The sequence below is a fragment of the Camellia sinensis genome, chromosome 4 (genome assembly GCF_055761805.1).
Source record: "Camellia sinensis isolate YWXY chromosome 4, ASM5576180v1, whole genome shotgun sequence".
NCBI lineage: Eukaryota > Viridiplantae > Streptophyta > Magnoliopsida > Ericales > Theaceae > Camellia > Camellia sinensis.
The window spans coordinates 179,752,764-179,758,816 of NC_138964.1; positions in this window are offsets into that span (position 1 = coordinate 179,752,764).

The following is a 6,053-nucleotide window of genomic DNA, read 5'->3' on the forward strand; positions in this document are numbered from 1 at the left end:
TGTGAGATCATATTAATAATTTGTGATTACCAAAATCATATATGAAGCGGCTAAATAGGTAACAATAGTTTGAATTCTCCAAGCAATTATTTGTCACAATCAACTTTAATAGTCATAATCCACATGTGGTATTTTTTATATAATATTTTAAATTAATAATGCAGTAAAAACTTATTAGGGAAATATGTTAACTTAAATTTTTTAAGTAATTAAGAGACAAATGACAACTCTATGTAATATTGTAAGTCATATTTGCTTAACCTTTTATAATGTGAGATTAGATTAATAAGTTGTGATTACCAAAATCATATATGAAGTGGCAGGTAACAATAGTTTGAATTCTCCAAGCAATTATTTAGTAGTCACAATCAACTTTAATAGTCACAATCCACACATATGGTATTGTTTATATAATATTTTTAAATTAATAATGCAGTAAAAATTTATTAGTGAAATAGGTTAACTTAGATTTTTTTAAGTAATTAAGAGACAAATAACAACTCACTCTAATGTGGTATTGTAAGTTCATATTTGTTTAGCCTTCTATAATGTGAGATTAGATTAATACTTTGTGATTACCAAAATCATATTTGGTTGTGAGAAAATGGAATTGGACTAAGCTACTAATCCCCTTGGACTACTAATTACTCTAATCTCAAAGGATTGAAGGTAAAAAAATTATTTTGCTTTTAATTTATAAAAATAACAAAATCTCCTTTTATGTAATTTTATACATTTTTCAATTAATTAATACTACTACATAAGTACTCAAATAAATATTTTATTTTACATCTCTAATTTTATTTTATTTTTTGAACGGAATCTCCAATTTAATATCACTATACCATTCAATTTTATCGCGCCCACAATTTCAATCAACCTAATTTGAAAATATTTATCTTCAAAAAATATCCAATACTTTCTAGAATTTTAAAGCTTTTGACGCCATGTAAAACATGTGCCTTTTAGCATTTTTCAGGCTGTCTTACTACACATTCAGAATTTCTAACTCAAATTTTATTTAAATATCAACATATAATTTTAATTTATTTTATTTATGAATTTCACGAACTACTCATTACATCTTAAATCACACATTAGAGCATCTCCAATGATGCATACCAAATAGCATTGTCAAAGTTATAATTTGGCATACTATAATAATCAATTGTCAAATTATAACAATGGTGTCACAATGGTGCAATGTCATTTTGACGCAATCCCAACCAACTTTTCCACCTATTTTTTAGGTACTTGGATATAATTTTTTAAGTGATTTTTTGTTTTTTGTCTTTTTTTTTTTTTATATATAAATCTTTTATGACCTCTTTAAAATTTCTTCTAAAAAAGTTATATATTTATAATTTAAGCAACTAGATAAATAAAAAATATAAAAAATTCTAATTCTAATTCACCTGCATTGAAAATTGCAAAATAAAACCCATTGGAGATAAATACCACCTTGTCCCCACCCATTGGAGATGAAACCCATTGGGAAATAAAACCCCTCTTTCTCTCTGTTTTTCTATTCAAAGGAAGAGAGGGAGGAAGGAAAGGAATGAATCAATTGGATTTTGAGTAAGTTGACAGATTTGACTTTTTCTAAATGGAGAATTTTTTTCTGCCCAAACTACCAAATTTCAACAATAACAGCTATTATAGCAAACCATTACTATTAGCTCTTTTAAATATTCTCGGACATAACATCAATAATATTTTCCGGAAGATGCTTAGGGATTTGTTTAGGGATTTGTTTGGAATGTGGGTTGATTTTTTAATTTTTTGGTTTTTTTAATTATTTTAATATGGGTTAAAAAGTTTGGTTTAAGAAGAACTTTTTGACTTTTTAATTTTTGTGACTTTTTTTTTGAGGAAAAAGTGTAATGATTATGGGTTAAATGTGATATTTTATTTTTTTGAATTAAAATAACCTATTCTATTTTTTGTTATTAAAATAACTTTAAAAAAAAAAATCATATTCTTCTCCCCAAATGGTGCCTAGGTCAGTTTCTTTCGTGTGGAACTTCGCGTGGACTTCTCATTGTCATTATTCTTGATCCATGCCTTCGTTATCAATACCGCCATGTATTTTTATTGGGAAATATTATGGTGCACGGGGTATCCACCATATGAATTTTATAATTAAAAATAAAAAAAACATAATTTTATTTTCTTAATTATAATTAGAAAAAAATATCATAACTAAATACAATATGAGACATAATTAAAGAACCCATAAGTTATAATTAAAAAAGAAAATAGTATAATTAGAAAGCACATACGGTACACAATTTTTAAAAGAGTATGTACTGACAATTTTATTTCTACACACCTATTTATTTCAGTAAACACTTAATGAAATTTTATTTTAATAATAATTACAACATAAAGTAAAATGACTATAATGACGTCAATTGCAAACCCAAAATCCCTTCCATTAGAATTCTGGATAGGGAAATCGATATCGAATAGCTTCGGTGTTTGAGAATTAGGCCATGAAAGCCATCGAGGAGTTACGTGAGATAGAATTAACCTGAAAATCCCTGTGCAAGTCTTGGCCGTGCGTTTGCACCTCTTCTCATGCTTCAAATGATCTCTCCACCGACATTTTCAAATCATGAAACTGAAAAAATTAACGGCGAGCTCAAAAATCACTGTAGTTTGGCCTAGTTTCGACAATGATGATAATGGTAATGAAATGGAAAGTTCTTAGCTTATGACCTTAGAAGCCATAAAATTTTAGGATTTCGATGCTTGAAGCTCCAAAGATGGGGAAAATTAGGGCTATGGATGTTAAAAAAATACAGATTCGAAGATGAAGCTGAACTGGTTTACAAAAAGAGGGAATAACTAGGGTTTGGAGAGGCGATTAAGATTGAGATTTGTGAAACATAGTGCAGAGAGAGAGAGAGAGAGAGAGAAGTGATTCAGAGAGGATTGAATCGAAGATGATGGGTGTGTTTGGTTTTTTGAGGGAGTAATTTTCATTAAAAAAATTGGGCGAGAGTTTGAAAGTTTGAGATAATTTTATATTTTGTTATAATTGAGTAGATGTGCGTGAGAGAAAAAATGATTAAGAATGAGAGATGAGAGAGAAAAATGATTGATTGATGTGTAAGAGAGATAAAATAATTTTAAATTTTTTTTTGAGAGAACTAACAAATCATACAAAATTTTGAATTTTTTTTTTTAAAATAACTTTTCTAAAAGCAAACCAAACAAACCTGATGACTTTATGTTCGTCGGTGGCTATGTGAGTGTGTTTGGGTTAAAAGTGTGGGTACAATATTTGACTTAAGGGTTATAATTAGAACATATGGCGTGAAAAATGAGATAAATAATATTTAATTAAATTTATAAGTGTGTGTATTAAAAAATAATGTGCATTAAAATAAATAAGTGTATAGAAATAGAATTTTTCGTATATATTAGAATGTTCCTTCTTGATAATCTTATATTTAGGTATGGGCATTACTTACATTCACTTTTAAATTAATTATAATAGTTAAGATAATTCTTTTGCTTTGATAAAAAAGAAAAAAAGGTAAATCTTTTGCTCATATCTTTTCTAAATATCAATCAATCATTTTACACACACATGATTAAAGTGGGTCTAAAAAATGGACACATATATCAATTTTTATTTAGAAATTTGATTATCTCCTTATCATGGTTTGGATTGAATGGCACTCTTTGAGCTTGTGGAATTTATTATGAGTTTTATTTCAAAAATTTGAACCGTTCATTTTATCAGATATTTTTTGTATATCAATCACACAAAAATTAAGACAATCTGATAATCGTAACCTATTTAATTGGTCATGTTTGTCACTAAAAAAAAGAGAAGTATGTTTTTAAAAATAAGCCATTCATTTTGGAATCTATTGCGGTGATCAAAACTGTTCATTTTTTACGACTCGTTTAGTAGAATATTCATACACAAAATCAAGATGATTGGATATCAATAGTTATTGTACAAGCGCGAAATAATATTTTCGTATAATCCTGTTGATCAAGTTTGCATTCCTCAAAACAATGTTGTTTTGCTACCTGAAAAACACAAACGTGAGTTAACCAGCGGATTAGTGCCAGAAACTCCTTCGATGCCTAAGTCAACAACTAGACAATAGACAATAAACTCTGTGTATTCTAGAGTAAGAATTGTGATACCTGTATATAGGTCATGCTATGAGCTTTTATAGATTTTGCCTGGCACAATCCTAGTAGGATTCCGACTCTCCTTATAAGAGTTCTCCTAAGAATCATACTCCCAGTGAAGAGTGTCTATCATGATAACACTCTACTCACTACCAACCAAGTGAGATAGTATGCAGAGTCCTCCTAGAAGTCTCATGCCTAAGGATAATGCTTATCCTTAAAACACTCTTATCACTACAAGCCAAGTGAGATGGCCACTCCCTTATGCTCGGATATACATTCCTGACCGAGCTGCCTTATCTCGGTCCCCTGTCATTCGGGCCGTGTGATTGAAAGCTGATTTACCGAATTGCATCCTGCCGAGCTATACATAGCTCGCCTTTCTCCATTGACAACATCTCGGTCCGATAAAGGACTACCTTCAGATAGCTAGGTTCAGCCCTAAGCAACCCATCTTTGACCGGCCTAGTGTCTTCTTAGCCCAAGACCGAGCTACATCAGCTCTTATCTCGGCTCATTGTGTCGCCTGACTTCCAAATAAGACTTTTCTTAGCTCGACCTAATTTGTTTACAAATTATCCTCTCAGTTATATATTTGAATCTTATTTATTTTTAAAAAATGGAGGGCAAATATAATTTAAAAAACAACCATTTATTTTTGTAATAACAATTTGATTCAACACATATAACTACTAATACTTAATCATCTTTGTTTTTTACATAAATGTTCTACTCAAAGTGTCATAAAAAGTGAATGTTGAAATTGATCCCAAACTAACTTACTAAACTCAAACGCATTCTCAAATTGAGATGATCAATTTAAAAGAAGCTGAATTCTTCTTTTTTTTTATTTAGTCGCATTGATCATAAATACTATGTGTGCATGTCTAGTGATATTTCAAAGGAGAGTGGACTGGAGCGTACTGTTGGGCTTGTGGGCTTACCACGGGTTCCGTTTCGATAATCCGAATATTCAATGTGTAGAGTTTGCTGAGTATTTCATTTTGTAAAAAATCACGTTAATTGGATATCGATAGCCCCTTGATCAGAACACATTTTTGTCAATGGGCCCAATAATACACTCCAGTCCACATAGTAAACGTGATTTTTTGTCAATGACAAAAATGCATTTTGATCAAGGGACTATCAATATCCAATCAACCTGATTTTTTTTTACAAAAATGAAGTTCTCGACGAGTTCTACACGTTGAATAATTTGGATTATCAAAACGGGACCCTTAGTGGGTGTCATGAGCCCAATAATACACTCCAGTCCACACAGCCACAATGGAAGCAGAGGAGGATTTAAAATTGAGAATCAAGAACTACTTAAGAGTGAACATTTTTGTTATTTGGATCGATTATCTCAACGACTAGGGAGATTGGAGTGAATGTAGTCCACAGAATTAAGGCGTGGCGGATTAAGTAAAGGAGTGCATCTGGAGTACTGTGCGATAAACGAGTACCCATTAGATTAAAACGGAAGTTCTATAGAATGACTATTAAATCAACGATGATGTATGGAATGGAATGTTGAGCAACTACGAAACAACATATAGATAAGATGAGTATTGTTGAGATGAGTATGCTAAGGTAGATGTGTAGTACGATTAAAAAAGACAGAGTTAGGAATTAGTATATTCAATAATGGGTTGGAGTAGTACCGATAGAAGATAAGTTGAGAGAGAATACATTGAGATGGTTTGGTCATATACAATGAAGACCAACAAAGGTAGTAGTGAAGAAATGCAATACAGTGACGATAGATGGTATTGTTAGGAAAAATGGTAGACCTAAATTGACGTGAACTAGTATAATAAACAGAGACATGAATTTCGTTAATTTGACTAACGAAATGGACTTGAATAGAGTCGAGTGAAGAAGAAAAATTCATG